The 14556-nt window shown below is 40.8% G+C and overlaps 1 protein-coding gene across 3 annotated transcripts in view; it reads right to left on the reverse strand.

The window, feature by feature from the left end:
- The window catches only part of LOC127645095 (galactose-specific lectin nattectin-like), a 119936-nt gene that overhangs the window by 47224 nt on the left and 58156 nt on the right, over nt 1-14556 (reverse strand). The window contains exon 1 of one of the 3 annotated variants that reach the window (XM_052128625.1): nt 278-300. The exons of 1 other annotated variant lie outside the window; for it this stretch is intronic. The gene's annotated coding sequence lies outside the window, so the exon portion shown is untranslated. Of the gene's footprint in view, nt 1-224; nt 248-277; nt 301-14556 lie in introns of those variants that run through there. One more of the 3 variants, XM_052128623.1, reaches the window with a different exon arrangement.

A 14556-nucleotide genomic window follows, 5' to 3' on the forward strand; every position in this document is an offset into this window, starting at 1 on the left:
AAAAATAAAGTAATTCCTTAAAGCCTATTATTGTTATATTGCTTTTACCTGCACCACTCATCGAAAAGAGAAGGCAGAGAGACAGGTAGACAATCCAGACTGCCATTGAGTATAATGATGAAACCCCAAACCAGGACTACTTCACAACTGAAAAACAGAATTATATTAAAAGTAGAATTATTAGACAACACACATAATTAAATATGAGTCTAAATATGTTATACCATCAGAAATTCAGCAAAAATGTGCATTTGAAGCATTCGTTTGGTGACACTACCTGAGAGTTTGCTGGAATCGGTCTGTGTCTGCAGGTTCAAGGGATATTTATATGGAAAACTGAGAAATGTTTACAATGTCTTGATGTCATAATCAACCACCTCATAAAGCTGCATCATTTATCAGTGGATCATCAGGGTCTTGCAATAACACACACCCTCTATTGAAGATTTCTAAAAGTTTTCAAAGGTCCAGATATGAACAAGACTGTCCAAACCTACAAACAATGTTACTGCATGGGGCTCAGGCCATCGTAAGTCAAGCCTAAAAATAATTTGTTGTGCAGTCTGTTTAGGGGGAAATGAAGGGACCTTTTCAGGTAACAATGTCACTGCACACACTACTAAAATGGCTTTGTTTTTGTCTTGAAATTTCTAAACATCAGTTGTACAGATTATTAATATTTATTTATTTTGCATTCATAGCCTATTGAATGAAATGTATTTTTCTTACTCCATTGGCAAATTTGAAATATTAATTGGCAATTACTTTTCACAAAGTTGTCACTTTTCTAAGCCAGATGATAAAACATGCAATTAACTCCCACACATTTACAGTGAGGCACACACGCATTTCTCTGCAAATAATATCATAGAAGCTTGAGAGTAGCAAATAAAATGCACAAATGATTTATGGCCAAACACTTGTACATTTGACCTTTGCTTCCGATGTTCATTTTAAAATGATGAAAAAATGGTTAACAAGGCCAAAAGTGTTATTTTACATTTTCCAGAGGAGAAAATGTGTTTTAAACAAAACGTGGGTTATTTTTTACTAAACACAATATTTCATTTTAGCTGTAGCGCTAAAAAATGTCTTTAACAAAACGGTGAAAATGTGTTTTTAAACAAAATGTATCAAGTTGGCAAACACAACAAAGTCACTCTACAATTATAAACAGTTTTATTTCAACAAACTGAATTTTAATTGAAATAGTATGCATTATATATCTTTAGCGCATATAATTTAAATTTTTTCTGTTCAAAGTCCTTTCACAAGCTCAGCCAAACGATAATGGAGTAAGAAAGACAAAGTTTAACATTCGCTTAGCAAACAGGATGCGTTAATAAAACACAATATATAATTTTAGCACAAATAATCTTACTTTTTTCCCTTCCAAGTCCTTTCACAAGCTCATCCAAACGATAATGGTGTAAGAAAGTGGACAAGACCCCTCTGCCCAGCTGGCCAAATTACGTGATCATATATGTAACGGCACAAATTACGTGATCATTATGTAACGGCACAAATTACGTGATCATATATGTAACGGCACAAATTACGTGATCATTATGTAACGGCACAAATTACGTGATCATATATGTAACGGCACAAATTCCGCGATCATTATGCAACGGCACAAATTACGTGATCATATATGTAACGGCACAAATTACGTGATCATATATGTAACGGCACAAATTACGTGATCATATATGTAACGGCACAAATTACGTGATCATATATGTAGCGGCACAAATTACGTGATCATATATGTAACGGCACAAATTACGTGATCATTATGTAGCGGCACAAATTACGTGATCATATATGTAACGGCACAAATTACGTGATCATATATGTAACGGCACAAATTACGTGATCATATATGTAACGGCACAAATTACGTGATCATATATGTAACGGCACAAATTACGTGATCATATATGTAACGGCACAAATTACGTGATCATTATGTAACGGCACAAATTACTTGATCATTATTAAAATGAGATACAATTTGAACATAACAAAATACTTAGTGCTCTAATACAGATGTTCAGCAAGATCTCCTGCAGCACATAATGAAAATTACTGTTAGCACAAGCAGGAGGACTTCAGCATCATCTTGGAGGGGGTCCAGGAAAATATGGCTAAAGCCTGTGCGATTCTTCTGGGACTCACATATGCCCTAAACCTCAGCTATCCTAAACAACTGAGGTATACGTTTGAGGCCTTTCAGAAGATCTTGTTAGAACTGGATGTGTGCAAGTTCTCCACCAAAGTGCAAGCACTTAAAAACAAACTTCTTTTATAGAGTTTTAAAAGCAAAGCCTTTTCTTTGTTTGTCTACAGGTTTTGGTCCAGAATGCACTGAATAGAAGGATATGTTCTTGAAGTTCAACAATATATTATAGCAAGCATAATTTTCATTGGATTTGCAAGACAAGTTGTTTGTTTATTACCAAGTTTTATTCGTGAATAGATTTTTTTCCCACAAAAACGAGACATTTTCTTTTGAGAATGTTACACATTTATCAGCAAGTGTGGGTATAATCCAGTCCAGTTAGCCAAGCGTCATGTATGGCATTTTTGTTTTTGGGAAACATTTAAAGGTTTAAGGATTTTGCCTTGTCTTTAATGTCTGGCAGCTTTATATCATGGCTGTGTTCTTTTTGAAAAGTTCTATTAGCATTTTTTACAACCTAAAGGGACAGTTCCCCAAAAAAATGAAACGTCTCTCATAATGTACTCACACATGTGCCTTCCCAGATGTGTATGACTTTCTTTCTTCTGCAGAACACAAATCACAGATCTCACCTCTGTAGTTTCATACAACAAGTAAATCATGCAATGCTCAAAAAAGCACAAACACATCAAAAGTAATTCATAAGACTCTAGTTGTTTATCCATTAAAACATTTTAAAATTACACTCCAGTATTTTAATACCTTTTAAATATGATACATTCATTAAAAAATACTTCTGAAGCTTTCTAATCGGTTTTGCGTAAGGACAGACTAAAATAAAACTCCTTGCTCATGATCGCCAATAAGACCGATGTCATGATTCATATAAAAATGAGTTCGATTTTGATGTTTTCTCACCCCAAACTGAAAGGATCTCTTAAAATATGAATTAAACTACTATGTCATATGGATTAATTTTAGGCTGTCTTTATGCTTTTAGAATCTTCAAAGTTTTGGTCACCTATTACTTGCATTGTATGGACTTACAGAGCTTAGATTTCCTTAAAATCTTTTTGTATTCTGCAGAAGAAAGACACACACATCTGGGATTACATGAGGGTGTCAATGATGAGAGATTTTTCATTTTTGGGTTAACTATACCTTTTAGAGCAGGCTTGCCATAAGACTTTGTCTACAACACAAATGTGACAACAACCTTTGTAAACAACGTTCATTTTATTTTTTATTAAATGGTGCTTTTATTCTACAACACAAATGTGACAGTAATTTGACATTTGTTATTTTTCATTTAATTTAAATTCATTACATTTAATTAAACTATGTATTCCTTTTCCTTTCTTTTTTCTAAAACAGTTTGTTTAGTGCAATCAAAAATTAAACACTGCTTATTGTTTGAATAAATACAGCTCTTAACCGTGGGTTATTGTACAAGTTATTGATCTGGCTAAATATATCTGAATTCATATACAGTATAAACGCTTCAAGTGGGAATAATATTTAAAATATACAGTGAGGAAAATAAGTATTTGAACACCCTGCTATTTTGCAAGTTCTCCCACTTGGAAATCATGGAGGGGTCTGAAATTGTCATCGTAGGTGCATGTCCACTGTGAGAGACATAATCTAAAAAAAAAAAATCCAGAAATCACAATATATGATTTTTTAACTATTTTTTGTATGATACAGCTGCAAATAAGTATTTGAACACCTGTCTATCAGCTAGAATTCTGACCCTCAAAGACCTGTTAGTCTGCCTTTAAAATGTCCACCTCCACTCCATTTATTATCCTAAATTAGATGCACCTGTTTGAGGTCGTTAGCTGCATAAAGACACCTGTCCACCCCATACAATCAGTAAGAATCCAACTACTAACATGGCCAAGACCAAAGAGCTGTCCAAAGACACTAGAGACAAAATTGTACACCTCCACAAGGCTGGAAAGGGCTACGGGAAATTGCCAAGCAGCTTGGTGAAAAAAGGTCCACTGTTGGAGCAATCATTAGAAAATGGAAGAAGCTAAACATGACTGTCAATCTCCCTCGGACTGGGGCTCCATGCAAGATCTCACCTCGTGGGGTCTCAATGATCCTAAGAAAGGTGAGAAATCAGCCCAGAACTACAGGGGAGGAGCTGGTCAATGACCTGAAAAGAGCTGGGACCACCGTTTCCAAGGTTACTGTTGGTAATACACTAAGACGTCATGCTTTGAAATCATGCATGGCACGGAAGGTTCCCCTGCTTAAACCAGCACATGTCAAGGCCCGTCTTAAGTTTGCCAATGACCATTTGGATGATCCAGAGGAGTCATGGGAGAAAGTCATGTGGTCAGATGAGACCAAAATATAACTTTTTGGTCATAATTCCACTAACCGTGTTTGGAGGAAGAAGAATGATGAGTACCATCCCAAGAACACCATCCCTACTGTGAAGCATGGGGTGGTAGCATCATGCTTTAGGGGGTGTTTTTCTGCACATGGGACAGGGCTGACTGCACTGTATTAAGGAGAGGATGACCGGGGCCATGTATTGCGAGATTTTGGGGAACAACCTCCTTCCCTCAGTTAGAGCATTGAAGATGGGTCGAGGCTGGGTCTTCCAACATGACAATGACCCAAAGCACACAGCCAGGATAACCAAGGAGTGGCTCTGTAAGAAGCATATCAAGGTTCTGGCGTGGCCTAGCCAGTCTCCAGACCTAAACCCAATAGAGAATCTTTGGAGGGAGCTCAAACTCCGTGTTTCTCAGCGACAGCCCAGAAACCTGACTGATCTAGAGAAGATCTGTGTGGAGGAGTGGGCCAAAATCCCTCCTGCAGTGTGTGCAAACCTGGTGAAAAACTACAGGAAACGTTTGACCTCTGTAATTGCAAACAAAGGCTACTGTACCAAATATTAACATTGATTTTCTCAGGTGTTCAAATACTTATTTGCAGCTGTATCATACAAATAAATAGTTAAAAAATCATACATTGTGATTTCTGGATTTTTTTTTTAGATTATGTCTCTCACAGTGGACATGCACCTACGATGACAATTTCAGACCCCTCCATGATTTCTAAGTGGGAGAACTTGCAAAATAGCAGGGTGTTCAAATACTTATTTTCCTCACTGTAAATTGATAAATCCTTAAAAAAAACACATCATGTAAAAATAATTTCAAATGTTTTAAGGTGGTGAAATGGCACTTTTATAATTTTTGAGCTTATAAAAATGACTAAATTAGCTTAATATCATTAGAAAAATAAAAAGCATGTTAGATTTAATTATTGTGATTTAATAAAAAAAACAAGGATTAAATATGAACTATTTTGGGTGACTTCACATGATTTCATTAAGGAGATTTCGTTTTAAAAACAAGGATTGAAAAATTCTTAAAATATTACATGTAATAATGTTACCATACTTTTTTGAAGTAGTATCACATAACACTTTTTAGTTGTGTGTTGGTAATCAGTTGGTAATTTTAATCTTAATATTCTATGGGCGGACTTTATCAATCTAATTTCTGTCCTCATTTGCCCAAAACTATTGTAGAGGTTTTTTCAAAATATACAAAAAATGGCCAAAAAATATATTTTCTAAAATATTTGTCAAAATACATTTACATAAATATATTTTCTACAAATGCATTTTTTGGGCATTTAAAAAAAATAAAAAATACATATTTTAAAAGCATTTAAAAATATATTTTGCCCTCCGTGTATTTCAATTCAAGAAAATACACACACGTAACATTTGAAGAAAATCTTTATATGATGTCTAAAAGGTGAACATGTATGTAAAAAGTTATTCACGTGTCATGTAAATTTGATGTAAATTTGATCGGATATTTTATATTTGAAATTATGGCTTTGCATTGTATCAAAAATAGTGGGTACATTTCACTTATAAATTTAACAGAGAAGACAACTACATTATTTTGGGAAAATCTGTGCATTTTTGTGGTTTAATTTATGGACACCAATTCAACTAATACTGTTTGATAGTTTGGGGAAGGAACAAAGGCGGTATACAAAGGAGGTTCCTAATTATCCATTCGCCTCCTGGCGTGTCGGTCAGAACACAGGATAGGATTCAAACAGTCAGGTTCCATTCAAAAGGGGTTTATTTACATAGTAGAAGCCACAAGTCACAGGCACATGACAGGTTGCATATTTTTTTAAAAAGATCCTCAGTGACCAACCTGTGTCAACTCCTTTCACTTGTGTCCTCCTTTTCTTGAAAGCTAATATCTGTGAGTAATTTTGTCTTAAAAAATCTTACACAATGCATGATCCCTCTCTTTTCAGATTAAATTAGACACTTATTCCAGGGAAATCAGAGATGAATCACATGAAGCAGCAGTCGACTCATTGGAATGCTGGAAAACAAATGATTTTGGAGAAACCCAATGAAAAGGCAAACAAGCACATACACCAAACGTAAGGTCCTGTTCAGAAACCAATAGTGGTCTTTCAGCTGGGAAAAAGATATTTGAGACCATTTGTTGCTCCATTAATGTTTCACTATTAGAACTACCAAACAGCTTTCATTTGATCTGTCAACTCTATTTCTGGGTACAACCACAGTTGAAAAGCTTCAAAAGTAGTCTCTTTTTATTTTCAATCCATTTCACAGGGTAAAGAATTATAGAGCAGATAAAATTCTCCTCCACAATAATTTACTTTCTTCTGTTTTGGCCTAAAACGTCTAGGTTACGTATGTAACCTCCATTCCCTGATGGAGGGAACGAGACGTTGTGTCGAAGAAGCGACACTAGGGGTCTCTCTTGAGTGCCGAATATGCCTCTGATCTATGAAAAAAGGCCAATGAGAAGTTGGCAGACAGTGTTTGCATACCCCGCCCCCAGACATATGGGTATAAAGGTGAGGAAATACGTCAAATTCATTCATCAGATTTTTCTGAGGAGCCGGAAATGGTCCGGCTCAGCGAATTCTCGACGACACAAGGTCTCATTTCCTCCATCAGAGAATGGAGGTTACATACGTAACCTAGACATTCCCCGTCTGTCGCTCTCTCGACGTTGTGTATCGCACAGTTTTACCTCAGCCGAGAGAAAGGGCGCTAGGAGCAAGCGATCCACCGGGCAGTCCGTCAGCATGTCACCGAGTTCTACAGGCTCGGACCTGAGAAAACACGGGACGATACTGACTCAACCCGGAGATTGTAAAATCTCGCAAAGGTATTAGGTGTTGCCCAACCCGCTGCTCTGCATATGTCTGCCAGGGAGGTACTCATGGCCAATGCAACACTCCTTGTTGAGTGTGCTCAGACCCGCAAGGGGGGGTGGGGGTGGGGGGCACGGCCTGGGTGTGACAGGCCAATGAAATGGCATCCACGACCCAGTGGGAAAGCCTCTGTTTGGAGACAGCATTCTCTTTCCGCTGTCTGCCAAAGCAGACAAAGAGCTGCTCATAACATCTAAAGCTCTGCATGCGGTCCAAGTAGGTACGCAAAGCACGTACCGGACACAGCAACGAAGGGGCTGGGTCTGCCTCCTCCCGGGGCAGCGCTTGCAGGTTCACTACCTGGTCTCTAAAGGGCGTAGTAGGAAATTTGGTAGAAGGGGAGGACCTTGTACTGATACACCTGGTCTTCGAACGTGAACCGAAGGAAAGGTCGGTGTCGAGGCAATATTGAGACGGGGAAGTACGCGTTCTTCAGTTTTACCGCTGCGAACCAATCTAGATGCTGGACGCAAGTTAAGATGGATGTTTTGCGTGAGCATTTTGAATGGGAGTTTGGGCAAAGCCCTGTTGAAAACTCTCAAGTCCAAGATCAGTCGTAAGCTGCCTCCTTTCTTGGGTACAATGATGTAAGGGCTGTAGAGACCATTCTTCATTTCGGTTGGAGGGACAGGCTCTATCACGTTTTTGAGTAAAAGGGTAGCGATCTCCGCGTGCAGGGATTTGGCATGCTTGCCATGTACTGCGGTAAAGCGGATGCCCGTGAAGGGGGCGGAGGCCTGGCAAACTGAATTGCGTAACCGAGTCGGATGGTCTGGGCCAGCCAGCGTGACGGATTGGGAAGTGAAAGCCATAAATTCAACAAAGGATTCTCCTCCTGGCCCTCCACTGGGGAACGGAGTGGTCTGCTTACCAGCTCCGGAGCTAACATCTTAGTCCCTGGGTCTTCCGTCTCAGGAACACCTGGGAGCCTTCTAGGTCCACGAGTGGGTCCTTGCGACGGGGGACGTCTGCTTCCTGCGGGGCACTCCACGCGTGGGCTGAGAGCTGGGTCCAGGTTGAGGCAGAGCAGCCTGGTGTTTCTTCGCATGGGGATGCCCTCGGCGAGCAGACGGGGCATGGCCCATGGCGGCAGGCTTGCGGCGGGGCAGGATGTGAGAGATCGGCTCCGTCTGTTTCTTCACCGTGGAGATCTGCTGGGTAAAGTCCTCAACGGTGTCGCCGAAAAGGCCAAACTGGGAGACAGGGGCGTTGAGAAAGCGAGTCTTGTCAGTTTCACGCATCTCGACCAAGTTCAGCCATTGATGATGTTCCTGGACCATGAGTGTGGCCATTGCCTGCCCGAGTGACTGCGCTGTGACCTTCGTGGCCCTGAGCGCAGTTCCTGCAGCACATTGGGATCAGGGCTACCCACGTGCAGATCTTTAAGCACCTTGACCTGGTGGACTTGCAGGAGGGCCGTGGCGTGCAGGGCAGAAGCGGCGTGTCCGGCGGCACTGTAGGCTTTAGCAGTCAGTGTAGACGACATCCTACAGGCCTTGGAGGGGAGCACAGGGCGACCCTGCCAGGTGGTCGGGTTTCCGGGGCACAGGTGGAGCGCAACAGCCCTATCCACCTGGGGAATCAGCGTGTACCTGTAGGCCGCTCCGCCGTCGAGAGTAGCGAGAGCGGATGAGCGGGTGGCATGAAGAGTGGAGAGACGTCAGTTCATCATGCACTTCCGGGAAAAATGGGACCGGGGGTGTGCGTGGCTGTGAGCGGCGTGGTGTTCCCAGGAACCAATCATCCAGCCGTGATGGCTGTGGGGAGGACGGAGGTTTCCAGTCCAGCCCCACGCTAGCGGCGGCCCGGGCAAGCATATCGGACATCTTGGTGTCCGCCTCAGCCTCGGCATGCTGGCCCGAAGGCGGCAGCCCAGGGGAGTCGTCTGCGTCAGACGCCACACTCTCTGATGCAGCTGGCGAGCTCATCCACTTCTAGCTCTAGAGGATTGGCAGGCTGGCCGTGAGGCGACCCGCTGTTGCCTCGAGCACGGACAGGAGTCAACGAGCATGCCAGGGGGCGGGTGGTCTGAGGTGAGAGCATGAGCATCCACAAACGCTGCCTCAGTGTGATCGCAACACAGACACACGAGACAACGCCTGTGGCCGTCTGAAGCGGAGAGCACTCTACCGCATCCAGGAACTACACAGGGGCGGAATGGCATCTTTACAAAGACACATCCTGAAAAGTACGTTCAACACGTTCAACGCCGCTGTGTATTGCTATTTTAGAGGAAAATACTCTTTTACAGGGAAAATACTCTTTTACAGAGAAAATCACTCTTTTAAGAATTAAAACTCTTTTAAATTTGCGCTGTCGAAGCGCCAAGGGGCAAACTGCACTGCCGTGCAAAGAAGGAGAAAAGCCGCTGATGTGCGCCGTAGATCCAACAGCAAGCAAAAGCATCAGAGGAACAGGTGTGTAACTTGCAGCTGACTGCTGACACGACCAAGGCTCCAAAGAACATTTCTGAATTAACTCATAGTATTTTCTTGCCTTTATACCGTATGTCCGGGGGCGGGGTATGCAAATACTGTCTGCCAACTTCTCATTGGCCTTTTTTCATGCATCAGAGGCTAGTGATGTATGTCTCGAGACCGGTCTTGGTCTCGAGACATACATCACATACATACATCACAGCGGGTCGCCTCACGGCCTTGACGGTCTTTGGTCTTGGTCTTGTCTTGGTCTCGGACCTCTCGGTCTTGTCTAGGTCTCGCTGTCTCAGACCGACATAGTGGTCGGGGGATTTAGCAATACAATACTACAATATCCACGACGACACAACGTTCGATAATGCAACAGTATTATTATTTCGCGCCCTTCAAATGCAACCAATCACATGTATTTTTTTGTGACACAGCTGTTGGCGCTCATCCATTCATATAACATTATACCCAAGTGAGTGAGTGTAGCGTAGAGCGTAAAGAGCACAGTCAGTCAGTAGCATGTCAGCGAATTCCTTGGTCATAAAATTTGCTTTCGTAGAACACAATGAGTTCTTCTGCACATCGTCAAATAAAAAGAAGCATTCGGCGAAATGTAGATTCTGCAAAGTCTGCTTGACAGAGACAGCCGGGACCACCTCAACGTTCACCAGACACCTGGAGCGTAAACACAGGGAAAGGTAAGTTATCTACGCATTTTCAAACTCTTTGAGGTAAAACCTTTCCAACCTCCCATGACCAAACAGATCATGTATCTGCTGAATTATTGTTGTTTATCATGTGTTCTTCTCACACGTACGGTATAAGTTATTTAGAGACATATTTTTTGCAAGCCTCTCTAAGGACGTAACTAACGTTAACCTGATGAAGAGTGTAACTAACGTTACATGCTAAGTAACGAGATTTTGGGTAACTGCACAACTGACAGATGACTTTGAGCGCACCACCAACTGTGTGTGTGTGTGTGTGCGTGTAAACATAGCGACAAAACGACCAACTTTCGGATCCTGCACTTAAGCCTATAAATTATGAATTACTTTATATGTAATTGCTAAAAACAAATGAAGATTTCTAGAAGAATATTTCAGCTCTGTAGGTCTATACAATGCAAGTGTATAGAGAACAGTCCTTTCAAGCTCCAAAAATCAAATAAAGGCAGCATAAAAGTTTTTTTTCCCTCCGGTCTCGACTTGGTCTCGGTCTTGGTCTCGACTTGGTCTCGGTCTCGACTTGGTCTGTCTTGGTCTTGGTCTTGTCTTGGTCTCGATACCCTCTGGTCTTGGTAGTGTCTTGGTCTCGGTTTAGGCGGTCTCGACTACAAGTCTATCAGAGGCATATTCGGCACTCAAGAGAGACCCCTAGTGTCGCTTCTTCGACACAACGTTGAAGTGAGCGACAGATGGGGAAACACCCTTAACCTGAAGTACTTGCTGATGCAGAGCAGGAATATAACTAATCCACGAGGTTCCCGCTTAGTGGATTATACTTGAGTCCCACCTTCTTCAATTTGTTTGGCTATCTCAAATGACATTGACGAGCATTGTTAGACTGTAGAGCAAGCATAAATTAAAAATTTTAAACCTTTATGTTATTCCTGCAACAACTTAATGGCAATTATACAGCAGCACATAATAGACTGCAGCAGAACAGCAACAAATATATAAATTATTGGGGGTGAGGGAACAGTCTGGCCATATCTGATGACTGGAGGGGACTTGTCCCCCTCCATGTATGTTGTGGTTAAGGCACTGCCTGAAGTGATTTAATGTCTGATCTCGTCTTCCTGTCTCTTAAACTGGGCTACATTTATATCCACATCAGTGATTAAAGGGTAACTAAACCCTAAACCAACTTTTTTTAGTTAATGATCTGTAAGAATGGGGCTTTATTAGTACTGGTCATTGATTCAAGTAATTTTTTTGACATTTGTGTATAAAGTGTTTTAATTCTACAATATATGGTGTAAAAACGTCTGAGTGCTGCCCTCTTCAGGTTGAACGGTGGCTACTGCAGTTGAATTTTCCTATTGGGTGTTTGCGGTAGTTCCTGACGTAAGCGGTGAGAGCTGACGTAAGCAGGTTCCAGCTCACCACGCCCTTGGTACGAGCTACCACGCCCATGGCAGTATAAAAACCATCTCGTTTCGTCAAAACCACTGTAGCGAGTCAGGAGTTGGAATTGCGAGTATTGAAAACGATCAGGATAGAGTATTTTAGCATCTATTTAGCATAGCATTTATATAGTTATTTAGATTATTTCGTGTAGCCTAGGTAGTTAATTAGCATATTTGTTAGTGTAGTATTGTTAGAAGCATAGTTAGTTAGTAGCATAGTATTGCGTCAGTTAGGATATCTTCAAGTTAGCGTAGATTATCTGTATTTAGTACAGTGGTCAGGATGGTACGTAAGTGTAGTGTTGCTGGTTGCAACAGCACTGCTGGACTGTATAGCTTTCCAGCAGACTTGGAAATTAGGCGCCAGTGGTTGCATGTCCTTGGCCTGGAAGACCGCGAGTTCCCGCCTAGAGCTGGAGGAGTGTGTAAACTGAATTTTACGCGGGATTGCTTCTCCAACGCAATGGAGGTGGAAATGGGCTTCTCCAAACAGCTCGCGCTGAAAAGCGACGCAGTGCCAAACGCTGCTCCTCCTGCATGGACTCCACCACCGCAGCGGCATCTTGAGGTGAGTGATCATATATATTTGAATCACAATGTATGGTTAGGCTAAAGTTAATCCTCTGGGGTCGACAAACGCACCTGCGCATTTTGCTGGATTTTTTCACATAGCGGCAAAATATGAATATGCCTACAGAGCACGCGCTATTGACATCAGCTCGATAAAACTCATCAGATTCATGTACATGTCGTCTTGCGACCGTGTGAGGAATAATAATAACATAATAGTAATACAATTCACCCTCCTCCTCTTCAGGTGAAGGTGGGGGAGAAAAGTCCTCGATTTCAAAAGACCGCTCCGTGGCAAAGCTACTTGCGTCACTCCAGTCACTCTCCATTTTAGAGTCTGACAGCAGCTGTCAATTAATCTGTCACTACGGGTCTCAGGTGCACGCCCCCCCGCTCAGCCCCTTACTCGGTTCGTCCCCTCTATCCCCGCTTGGGTCTGCCCACTTTTCCAGCATTTTTCAAATATTGCTAGTGGGTGGAGTCAGACTCTGAGCAGGGGTTTAGTTACCCTTTAAGGTAATTAACTGGTTAAGTCTTTATTCTAAAAAAGTCTAAAATGCTCCTTAGAGTTTTTATCTATTTGGAATATTCCTCCGTGTTTAAAACGAAGAAACTGAAACATGCTCCGTCTTTTTTTCTTCTTCTAACTCTAAATTTGAAAAAATGTTACGTGTTCTTGAAATCTGGTAAGGTGCTATTAAATTGGATCATTTTTATTATTGTTATTATTATTTAACTAAATAATGGTGTCTTATCGTAAACATTTCTTATAGACTTACATGACTTTCACCTGTTTGGAGGCTATATTGATTTCGATGTTGCTTCACACTTCCTGCCTCCAGAATAATGTTGTTATACATGGACAGATGAATGAAAATTCTGTTTCATGCTGACATTAATATCTGAAATACCAGGGGAAACCACAGTTAACAACATTTCTATTTTTTTAATAGAAACTATGATTGTAAGATTAACACTTAAAAAACAAAGACTCGGTTTGTTAGACAACTTGAGAAAAACAAGGCCTGCACACTGCTGTGCAAAGATCATAGGCAGGGATTTGGAGCTTATAGAGGGTTGTGGGATTTAGACATAAAAATGTATTTGTACACTGAGAGACAAATTGCATTGTAAAAAGGTTTTATATTTATGATGGAAACTGAAAATTGGTCACATCTTAGAACTGGAAAACATGGTAGATTCCAGAACATATTTTTAAATGCATAACCTCATAAGGGGACAAAATGACAGTTGAAGAAATTGTAATACAATCTCAGACTTTCCAGCAAGAAGAGATTATGTAATACTGATTTATTTCAGTTTAGAAGCCAAAAGGGTGGTAGCAAAGTCACCACAGTATTTACTTATGTGAACTCATTAGCATTTTATTGTCATTGAGTCACAATAAATTTGGATGCATTTTTAGTGCGTAATGGGATTTTTGAGTGAACTTAGTTTCTATGTATGTTGTACAATATATTAAGTACTAAAAGCTGCCCGTTGCAACTAAAGCATAATTTATTCACATGCTTTACTGAACAAACATTTCACACTGATATTGAAGTGTAAGGTGTTCATTATCATTACATAGTTCTTTTGCATCTATGTTTGATATAAAGTACCAAATTAGCAATTTAGCATGATTACTCAAGTATAAGGTGTTGGTGTGATGGCTGCTGGAAATGGGGCCTGTCTAGATTTGATCAAAAAAGATTTTTTTCAAATAGTGACAGTGCTGTTTTTTACATCAGTAATGTCCTGACTATACTTTGTGATCAGTTGAATGCCTCTTTGGTGAATTAAAGTACCAATTTCCTTCTGAAACCGCAAAATCTGTACATTATACCAAACTTTTGGTCGCCAGTGTACATACTGCCAAATGCACACTACATTTTCCATGTCAAAATAAAAGCTTCTGGTGAAGATGAAGTAAATAGGACCGAAAATATTTTAATTTTATGTAAAGTAAATCTAATCCTCAAAATAATAAT

This window comes from Xyrauchen texanus, chromosome 6, assembly GCF_025860055.1.
Source record: "Xyrauchen texanus isolate HMW12.3.18 chromosome 6, RBS_HiC_50CHRs, whole genome shotgun sequence".
NCBI lineage: Eukaryota > Metazoa > Chordata > Actinopteri > Cypriniformes > Catostomidae > Xyrauchen > Xyrauchen texanus.